The 11,363-nt window shown below is 41.8% G+C and overlaps 1 protein-coding gene across 4 annotated transcripts in view; it reads left to right on the top strand.

Annotated features, from left to right (window-relative positions):
* Positions 1-1,317: 1,317 nt before the first annotated feature.
* Positions 1,318-11,363, top strand: part of pou2f2a (POU class 2 homeobox 2a) — a 74,558-nt gene continuing 64,512 nt past the window's right edge. Inside the window, exons 1-4 of one of the 4 annotated variants that reach the window (XM_078955342.1) lie at positions 1,318-1,378; positions 2,210-2,285; positions 3,495-3,614; positions 4,059-4,152. The gene's annotated coding sequence lies outside the window, so the exon portion shown is untranslated. The other 3 variants (XM_078955340.1, XM_078955343.1, XM_078955341.1) reach the window with 3 other exon arrangements.

Here is an 11,363-nt window from a genome sequence, read left to right as displayed (position 1 = left end):
AGTTTCTCGGCCTTCTGTGCAGCTGCGCACTACTGTGTGAAAAAGTAATTTATTAACATAAATAAAATTACGTTATTTAAATAAACATTTTAGTGACAAAAACTGATTAAAATATTTACCAATCCTCGTTTTTTTTCCAATCATCAATTTCTAAATGTCAGCAGCAATGAGAAGTTTTTAAATTATGTAGAAAAGGTAGATTCGTTTGAAAAATTCCAGATGTGCATGCGTGCGCATCTGTAAAATATTTTCCCTCCTAAATATTTTAAGAAAAAAAACATGTCCTTTTCTTTCGCCTAGTCTTCTTAGACGTATCTTTGCATATTTAAATTTCATTTAAAGATGCAAATCAGAAAGAACAATACTTTTCTTTTCGTTTTTGCACAAAGAAACATAATATTTTGTAGACATGTGAGGATCAAAAAAGCACATTTTAATTTATCTTAAAACACATTTAAATGTATGCAAACAAGGCTCACTTTTAGAATCCCAATTTGCGCGATATGGTAATAAAGATCTACAGGAAAAAACAAGCTACATAAAAATTATTTGATGAGAATCGCGTGGTTTTAACAGTGTTACTTATGCACAGGATGTAAATGGAAAAAAAAACAGTTATCGATGGAATTTTGCGAGAACATGACAGAAAATAATTATCTCTATAGTTTTAAAGCCGTCGATTTAATCAAAACGAAATTTTAATTGTGAATCCATTACCTGGAAAATAAAAAATCTAGAGTGAATGAGCCTCAAAGCTGAAGCCTTAGGAGCCTTTTTGAGCAGACGGACATGCAGTGACTGACCCCCCCGGAAGGGAGACTCCCTCACCGGGTCTGAAAAAAATGTCAAATTTGTCATCGATCGATTTTCTGTCCAAACTACTTGTGAATTTTTGAATTTTAATTTTAAATCAGGAGTGCAGCTTGTCCGCAGCTGACGAGGCTAGTGGATTTAACAAGCCAAAAACTTTATTAACAAATTACAAAACAAATGTGCTGATTCTATTAACGTTTTTGTGAACATAAAAAAATCATTTTAAGATTCATTTTAAACGCTTCACGGGGTTTGCCAGTGGATTACAATTGGATTACATTCTCCTGTCGTTCCGTTTTTTATTTTTGATTAGCAGATTCTGTTCAAATATTTTACCTCAGTATCTGTGCTGATACATTTTGCTTTTATGACCTTTTTCATATTTTTTTGGAAGCAGAGTCAGTCTGGTTTTGGGGGTCACAGCCCTCCTCCTGACCGCAGGGTGAGAGGTCAGACGGCCTCTGCGGAGGCCGCTTCACTCCCAACGTCACCGGAGTTTAAATCCTTTGAAGGGATCCGTCCACCTTAAGCAGTGTAGTTCCGGGTCAGAGAGGCAGAATCTCAGGTGAGTTTTAACATATAGCTCTGTAAGCTTAAGTTTAAACGTTAAATTTATTAGAGGTCATTTGTTAAAGACTGTATTTTTCCTCTTAAACCCAGAAGTTAGTCGATGAAAATGCGAAAGTAGCTCCGGTCGGCCTTCTCGACTCTTTCACCTGTAGTGTATCGTGATTTTCTTTTTATTATTGTTCATTTTATTGCAAAAACATCAAAATATAAACACTTAGTCATTCCGGAAATATCATAGCATAAACGTCAGAATGTAAAAACTTCACAGTTTGTGTGCTTAAATGTTTGAGCCTAAAATGTTCCATCAGTGCATTTAAGACCGGGAACCATGTTGAACCATCATGGCGGTCCAGTTGTGTGGCTAAGCTTCAGCCACAGCCTCTTCCATAATATTTCCTCATTGCAGCGTGGAAAATAAGGATCAGGACTGTTCAGTGGCTGATAAGAAAGAGAAGTCCCTCACATCAAGGGCCCCTGTGCCCCCTGTGGATCCCCCTCATCTGCGGGACACTCAGGAATTAAAAGAATTCATTTCAAAGTGGCCAATAATACCTCTTTGATATATAGACTTATTTCTTTTTAAAGCTTTTTACCTGAAGATTTACTTCAGTGAGTCTATATTATCAGAGCTGTGCACCTTAACCAAAGTCGTCACACGCCTGTACTGACTAATCATTGCATGTATTGACATCTGTGTAAACCTCATCCAGACGCCATGTGACCGGCGTTCCTCAGTAAATATGGAAGTGAGTCTTGCAGGTCAGGGAAACAGTAACTCCTCTGGATTGATTTCCAATAATCTGGTCATTGCTTGTCTGATCTGCAGCGCGCAGGCTTCTGGGAATTGTCAGCTGACGTCTGAATGGATGTTGCCGTGGCGACTGGTGTAAAGATAACAGGAGGTAATGAGATATTAACCCAAGTGAGGGAGAAGCCAGGCGGCTGCGAGTGTTTGCAGGACTGGCTGAAGGGCAGAATTTGAGTATGGATGACCCCAGCCTGCTCGGTATTTATTCGGCGGTGCTAACCACCAGCACGACCCTTTGAGATGAGGTAAATCCCATTGCTTTACACTGAAATAGACATTAGAGTAAACACAAGCCAGTAAACCCCCCCCACCCCCAGAGCAGGCGTTTTACTGCCCGCTCATTGTCCAGCTGGTTAGGATGCGAGCCGACGATCGTGCCCTGCAGGTCACAGGTCAACTTCATCCCAGACGCCTGACCTCATCCACCAAATGTCGACCTCTCCGGATCAGGAGTGTGTGTTTGTGTGCACGAACGCTGGCCCAGCAGGATGTCAACCTAGGAAGAAACATGCCGTTTACCAAGAGTTTTGCAGGAAAAGAAGACATTTTTGTGACTTTAGTTTTTAAAGCAGCGTCTGCATTTAGTAAAACACAAAAATGTTAACCAGAAAAAGGTAAAAATAAAAATAAACAAGCTCAAGGGAGAGAAATGGATCTTTAGCTTCAACTTTATTTTTGCTAGCCCACCATGCTATCAATATGCCCTTTTTTATTTTACTCTCTTTTTTTTAGCTTTTGTTTCATTTTGCTGCAGCTTAATGTCATGTAATTAGCTGACCGTGAATCCTTATGCACTTTAACTCCCCAACACACACACCACACACTCACACACACATACACACATAAAAAACCTGTTTAAAAGCAAAACCACTTCAGATTTGTCAATCACCAGTTTGCCGACTCTTAAAGACCCCCTTTGCATCATTTCTGATCAGATATTTAACATTCTGCATTAAGGTAACACTTGAACAATAAGTGAAAGTTTCCACAATTGACTTTTAATCATTTCTTTTAGAGATTTCATCTGTTTTATGCTGGATAATCAAGCACAGATGTGTGATTCACAGCAGAATATTTCTAAATATCAGTTTCAATGAGTATTTCTTGAAAAAAGATATTAGATGATTTTGAAGTTCTACATTGTTTGTTGATGCAACAGACACATAAAAAGAAAAACTGAAATATCTTAACCGATTCCCTTCTGTCATATAAACCAAACTCTGAATACCTGCATTTTTGTGAATCACATGAGATTACCTTCTAAATTTGTATTTCAACTCTGCTGCCTAAAACTGCCTTTCAGAATGATGGATTGGAGGTGGTGCTGTCACATAAATGAAGGTGGACAGCATTGGATGGGAATGCTGCGTCTTCACACCTGTGGGTCCGATGTTCTCCACCTTCCCTGGGGTCCAGCACTCGAGTGGGTCAGCCGGAGGGTCAGAAAATTTTGACGTGGAAGACATCAGAGAAAGGACAGACCATGCCTTCCCAAAAATCTGGGCTTCTGCTCAGGATTTATTCATTTTTTCAGAGGCGCCACCAGTGAACAAAGGGTAGTCCTACTATTAGAAGCTGAAGTATTTGTTTTCTAAATCTTTTTAGAAAAAAAATTTTTGGGGGCAATTTATGCATTTTGTCATTTCCTGAGTGATTTTAGACTTTTCATTTATTTAAACATTTAAGGTTTTAGATCCATGCAAAGGCATGTTGTTGGTGTTAGCAAGAAACAACATCCTTTGTCACAAAAAACTTTTTCCTTAAAAGGAGTTATTTTTTTGTGGAAACTTACAGAAATCATGTAGGATTTATCTATTTATCCAAGATTTATTCGGATTGTTTTCTGACCTGTGTCTTTTATTTACAGCAAATAAACCACCGGAGGGACGATCCAACGGCCTCCGCCCATCCCTCCCTCCAGCTCCTGGTACACCAATCATCCGCGACGTGCAAAGAGGAAGGTGAGTGGGTGCTGGGGGTGGGGGGTAAAAATAAAAGCGGGGTGGAAATACGCCTGACCAAGTACTTGTTCCTTTCCGTCCCTTCCTGCACCCCTCCTCTCATCCCAAAAAAAGCATTCTTCTCCTTCTTCCAGTTCTAATCCCTCACTACTCCACTGCATATGTTTTCTAATCTCTTGCCCCCCCCCCCCCCCCCCCCCTTTTCTACCCGCATCTACCCCAGCCTTTCTCTTGATGGCTGCAATGTGGTGACCTGCCTTTTTTCCTCTTTCTTTTAGCCCCGGACTCACTCTGTCTTTCTTTCTGCAGCTCTTATCATTAGACAGCAGCACGTCCCCCCCCCCCCACACACACACACCAATCCTCTGATTCCGCAGTCTTTCTTCCCCCCCCCCTTTCTTTTTTGTTTTCTGTTCATTTCGTGCACTCTCACCTCTTATCAGTCTGCTTTATTTTCTCCCTCTTTTCTAAAATGATAAATTGATTCATTTCAAGCGGTTCTAAAACACAGAAACCTACATCATCTACATGTGCTGATGAATTCCCTTTGGATGCTTTAAAAGGGTGTTAAACCAGGGTTTCCTCTCCACCTAGCCTGTTTTCTGTTCGTCTCCGTAGCCTAATCATCTATTTTTTTCTTTTCCTCTCACTGTCAATCTTTCGCAGGTGATTTCCTGTTTTCCTCCTCGCCTTTATTTCAGCTTTGCACTTGCACACGTGCTTTTTGTCTGACTTGTTCTCTTCCTTTATCCTCATCGCTGAATGGTGCTCCTGCAGGCCCTTTGTGCAGCCTTGTATGGGCACATGCCAAGTCAAGTTATTTTGGAGCGTTTTCAATGGAATTACTCTCCAAAATGATCTCCTTTCTGCCTTAACCCCCCAGAAAAGTGGGAAAAAACTCCAGAAGAATGAAGGAGAATAATATAGAGTGAAGCAGCAGCTCTGACACAGACTAACTTACTAACTAGAAGATCACAAGAAGACTTTACTCTACTAAGGGCGATAAAAAATTGAAATAAAAGCATACATTTAGACATTTAGACAGATTTAAAAAAATCATTGCATTGAGTCAAGACTTTTAATCCTTATAGAAAATATTTAATATTTACCTTCACAGAAAGTAGTTGTGTAGAGGTTAGAGGTCAGAATGACCCCATTCAGGAAAAAAAAAACATTTAGTGAAACTGATGTTAGAGGGTCTATTACTCTGAAGTATCTGTAGAGTGTGTGTCCTTTGGTAGAGTGTGTGTTCTGGTAGAGAGTGTGTTCTAGTAGAGTGTGTGTGTTCTGGCAAAGTGTTTGGTAGAGTCTGTGCTGTGGTAGACTGTTTATGGTAGTGTGTAACCTGGTAGAGTGTGTGTCTTCCTGGTAGAGTAGTCCCAGTGGATTGTGTGTTGTAGTGGACTGTGTATTCTGGTAAAGTGTGTGTCCGGTGTGTCACCTGGTAAAAGTTGCACACTTTATGTGATTTACTCCCTTTCAATCTGTTTAGTTCCACTGTTGTTTAAACGCAAAATAAAAGTCCAAATCCAATCAAAGTTCAAATAAGATAGAAATTGCAAACAATAATAGTGTTACATTAATTGTAAAGGGTGTGAAGTCCCTTAACTTTTAACTAAATACAATTACATTTTCATTTTCCTCCTTTGTTTCTGAAAACCCAACAATAAATCTGTACTTTCTTACTATGTGACATTTTTAACATTTTGCACCTTTTATTAATTCTGCAGAGTTTTTGCTTTGTTTATCCATTATTCGAAGCAATTTATGACTTAAGCGATGTGGTTTGGATGTCACGTGTGCACACAGGATCTACACAAGTTCACAAACATCCCCACGCATGCAGCTAATACATGGGAACCACCTTTAGGTGTGTGTGTGTGTGTATCTGTGTGCCTTCATCAATACACATATATCTCTGTGAGTGTGTGTCGGTGCCAAGTGTCATATCAATAGGTTAATAGCTGTGGTGTCAGATTCAGGAACTCTCTGATTAGTTGACAGTTCACTAATCCACACACCATCCAGAGTTATTGGGGCGGCCCATTGATTTCCAGCCTGCCAGCCAAGCCAGGAGGAACTCAGGGGTCGTAAGAGAGCCTGCTGCTATTGATTGGCCCAAGATCAACCCCACCACCACCACCACCACCTTCCTTTCATACACACTAAACATTCAGCCATGGTCCTACTGCATGCACACCGACCACTTGCTTTCTCTGCATCCCAGATCTGATGACTCTGATTTGTGGATTTTCTTTCATTTTATTAATTTCTACCTTTTTGTTTTTCAATACTATTTTTTTTTTACCCTCAACTTATAAGAGGAATTCCACCGAACCAAATCCTCTCGCCCCTACCACCTGCTCCTCCCCTCACAATACTTCCACACGCGTTCATCTCCATCACCACCTTTAAACAGAGCTGCTCTCGAAATCTTGAGTATCACAAGAGTCGATCTGAAAAGTGGCTTTAAAATTGACTCTGTAAAGGGAAATTACATTCTTGTAATAACTGGAATCTTTCAACGACATTTTCTAGGGGTGGAAGCTGCAGACATTTTACCTGCAGTTTTTCAGGCCTAAACACAAAAACAAGCATTTAGGTTAGGATTGCATTTAGCGGTTCATCTGAGGGAAATAGGATTTCAAGCAGGTGTAATAAATAGATTTATTCCTGTGATGCAGAATTCTAAATTAAGCATTGCAACTCCTTTTTTTTTAATAATGGCAGTTTTGGTTAAGATATTTGTGTCTCTGACAAAACTTATGCAGGAAAACCTGAAAGGCTGAGTACTGCAACGTTAAGATGTAGAATGTACCATTTAGATTTTTTAAGTCACATTATGGTCTGCCTGGGAACACAAACTCCTCAAATCTCTTCTCTGTGAAGACTTTAAAATTGTTGTCAAAAAAGTTAATCACATCAGTTAACCACAAACAGAACAACTGAAGCGTGCTAAGTCGGACATTTTTTGAGACGCCATTAGAAACTCTCCTCTTCACAGCTCCAATCAGTTCATGAAGTTTCCTAAACTGAGCGACTAAATGGCAGTCTAGGATTGATATGAATGTGTTTTTAAAGCAAAAACAAAAATCCCACAGAAATGTTGCACATGGAAACAAGCTGCATCCATAATGTGACTGGGTCAAGTTTGAGTTTTTGTTTGTTTGGTAAATATACTTCTTGTATAGTAAAGATCTATTTTAGACCAGAAATGCCTCCAAACTTACCAAAAACAGACTCGCAAAAATAACCGAAGCTTCTCCTCCTTCATTTCTCATCGAGTCTTTAGAGTCAGTTTGTGGAGTTTTTTTCATATGATCGCTTTGACGCTAGCGACAATCGCAATAAAGTGGAACTACAGATTTTGGATTCTGCCTTTCTGTATATTCTATGTATCCATTTAAAACTTTCCAACTTATCAAGTTTAGTCAACAAACACTTGATTCGAGCTATAATCCAATTTTGTTTAACACGTGATAGCAGAAGAAGTCACAATTGTGCTAAATCTGTATTTTTATTGGCAGCAAATGATTATATCGTCATTGTTCTCTAAATCATTGCATAAGAAGTGTAAAATCAAATTAAGCTCTTTTGAAGAATAAGATCAGGACCTTTTGCAGTGTTTAAGTTCTCTTTCATTCATGTTCCTTCGTTCTTCTACAGTCCAGAAAATTGGAAAAACAGCTCATTGTTGGCGTGATTGTAGGTAAGTGGGTGGGTGTGACCAGGGAGCCGCTATACAACTGGTGAACACGAAATGACTTCTACTCACAGAAACAGCGTTTTCTTCATCTAACGGATCCATAAGCTCGTCATCCAACCACTTTAAAGTCTCATTAACTTGGTCTCAGTCTTGCTGTGTGTGTGGCTCCTGGATGTGGGATTCAGACCTGCACCATCACAGGTGGTTTTAGCAGCAAACGCATTGAACCCAGTGGCTCTGCGGTCACATTCTCTGTTATCCTCCTCTCCACGTTCTCAGCATCCCTCGTAGTTCTTCATCCTCTCCGCAGCCCTTGTGTAAGCATCGGCGTTGGTTGGGGCTGAGGGGGTCGTTAAACATTTTTCTTCCCTCTTAATTGTTTTGACTTGTGCCATTGGCATCCCGATTAGGCCCCATTGATTTCCCACCGCTAAGTGCATTGATTTCTACATTTCTCATTGATCCACACTTCTAAATCTACCCACGCGCGCGCAGACACACTCTGTCTGTCTCGCCTCCTCTCCGTGAGCATCACGGAGGCTGTGTGTGAGCGTCCGATCCCCCCGTGAACGAGTGAGGCGAAGGGAACTTTGGGATAATTTCGCCAGAGAAGCACAGAAAAAAGTTGCTGGATGTGAAATCTCAAAGGAGACGGCAGGAAAAGAATAAGATGCGTTTGCTTTAATGCCTCGATGGTGAAACTTGCTGTTTTAAAAAGATTTATTTTCCTTTAATTTCTTTAAAGCTGCTTTGCTTTAAGTCCACACACACAGACACACATTTTCCCTCTTGATCGTATTCCATGGTGTTCAGGAGAGCTGGGTCTGATCCTCTCTGTTTAAGGCTCCTATCTATCCCCACCTTCCCACATACACACACACACACACTCAGCTGCATGAGTTGGAAATCTCCATCCATGTCATTGGCATTACCTCAAGCCTTGATGCTGCATTTGTGCTAAGCTAAGCTGTTTGGGCTGAAAAACCAGAAGCCTTTCTCTCATTTTGCCTGAACCTGTCTCATGCTTCCCAGCTTTGTTGCACATGTTTGCATGTCTGTGCTGCAAACACTAGCGATTCCTCAAAGCCCATGTGCAGATTATCTGCCAATTTGAACAAGAAGTGCACTTGACTGTTCTCCAAAACCGTGTTTTACACCTTAAATCCATTACGACTAGTCCAGCATGAGCAACGATGCAGAACATGCGTGAAACACGTCCGTTTAGCAAAGGGAAAGTAACTCCACAGGCAGAAATGAAATGATGTGTGCAATGAAAGAGAATATGCTTGAAGAGACTTTAGTCTGTGAAGATAAGGGCACAGAAATGAGGGAGCTGATTTTCACACTCCCTGTGAGTTCCAGCGCAGACTAGGTGGAGGCGAGCTCATGAGCTGTAAGCAAGAGGATCGATCTGTCTCGATGATTGTATCAAGGTGGCGTATCGACGGCGTCGTGTTTCACTCTTTTGTTTGTCCTCTGCGGCCTGAGAGGAATAATGGATATGTGGGAGAGTTATTGGCAGGGCCAGTGACTGGCCTATTGAGAATCTGTCAGGATTGATTACTTAGTCAGGCTGCAAGTGAAAAAGAACAGAGATGTGTTGGAAAAAAATGCACAAAAAGAAAAATAAAGTGGGGGATATTTGTTAAGTAACACACAGAGTGATGCTGTGTTTGTGCACCTGTCATTGTTCACCTTTATAATATCCAAGTAATGGCAATGCAGCTTTCCTGCAGAGTGTGAATATTTTATAGTTTTATTAAGCTTTGTTGTGTGTGTGTGTGTGTTTGTGTGTGTGTGTGTGTGGGTGTGTGTGTGTGTGTGGCTACAGCAAAGGTGTGTGAGGTGATATAATTGTAAGCTGGTATTGATTGCCCCCCCCCCCCCCCCCTTGTTATTGATGAGGGAGAATTTAATTCAACCAACTCGTTTGTCAACATGACACTGCCATTTAACAATGAACTCTCTCTCGTGCACACATGCACACACACATACACACCCACAGGCTTACAGACAAACAACACACACAACACAATGTGTTCCGGCTGCAGACGGAAGAATTTGCTCTGCTTTATTTGTGTTTTTACAGTGATTGGTTAATTTTTTTTTTTTTTTTTTTGTGAAAAGGCCAAAGTTTTCTTTTCAAAGGTTGTGTTGCTGTGATGTTTGCGCGGATCATCTTCATGTTGGGTCTGGACTCAGAGTTTGTGTTTGCTCTTCCACTGCTGTCTCTTTGTGTGCAGCTGATCAAAAGTCCACTTCGGCCCCTAATGTCAGACGAGACATCTCCCGCAGCAGGTTGCAGAGCCGTTCTGAAGGCATGGATATTACAGAAGGTGGGGGGGGGGGCATATGGCTATTGATGAGGCCCGCCGTGTGCCTTATATTTCTCCTTTCCCTCAAATCCACACACACTCCTACCTCCCCTCCATGCGATGGACGCACAAAACACACTATATTCTGCGAGAAATAATTGCTTTTGTCTGGAAGGAGTTTGGTTCGGGGCTCCTCTGCACTTGGCCTCTTCCAGAGAGGGGGGCTCCTGAGGGACAACCGGTCGTTTCTTTATTCGGCCTCTCCCTCCTCCTCCTTCCTTTTCTTTTTGCTCCCTTGTCGGGCGCAGGGATGTCATCTGTCAATAGGGAGTGAGCTTATTTTTGTTTGTTTTTTAATGTCATACCTTTTTGCTTAGTGTGTTATTTAAAAAATGCTCAAAATTAGCAACATTTGAAGATTTATTAAACTGAAGTCATAAACATTTATGAAAGAGAACTATCACAGTGTGTCTTAATGAGACAAAACTCATCTCAAAGTGATAGTGGCAATCTGTAATAACCCCATGGCCCCCACAATGCAATGAACCTGCCCCCAACCAAAAAAGAAAAAGATGCAAAGTGCGCGCAGGAAGCTGGTGGAGTGCGTCCGTGTAGCAGGTGTTTGATGGGCTTATCTTCCTCTCCCTTCCTGGACATTAGCATTGGCACAGAGCCCGAGGCCGTTCTAACGACGAGGCCCGTAATTGATCGATAACTTATTAACAGCTCAGTCTCACCTCAGAGCGCGTGCGGGAGAAGAAGGGGGGGGGGGGGGTGGAGAGGTGTGCGCGCGCTCCGCTCGGCTTTCCACTATCGACTGCGATGTTTAGCGCATGGATTTTTCTATTTAAAAAAATCCATGTCGGTGATCATCTTGAGTGTACGCGCGCGGCGCGGAGTGGAGAGAGGATGTGCACTTTTCCCGGGACGCACACACAGCCCGTGAGCCTGAATGGGGGGGGGGGGGGGGGGGAGCTGCGCCCTGAGCTGACATTTTACGCGCACGCAGCCCTAAAATAATTACTAATTTAGCACCCGCGGGTGAGTCCACGGGTTTTCCGTGGAAGGGAAATGCAGCAGTTGAGGGCTGCAGGTGACCTTGTGGAGGCCGGAGCCACGTAAATCTGTATGAGGGAGAAGGAAAGATCCACCTGCTGAAATATGCATCAAAGGTTCCCCCCTTTGAATTC

Source organism: Oryzias latipes, chromosome 11 (assembly GCF_053564925.1).
Source record: "Oryzias latipes strain Hd-rR chromosome 11, Olatipes_Hd-rR_3.1".
Classification (NCBI taxonomy): Eukaryota; Metazoa; Chordata; class Actinopteri; order Beloniformes; family Adrianichthyidae; genus Oryzias; species Oryzias latipes.
This window is presented reverse-complemented; position numbering and strand designations above follow the sequence as displayed.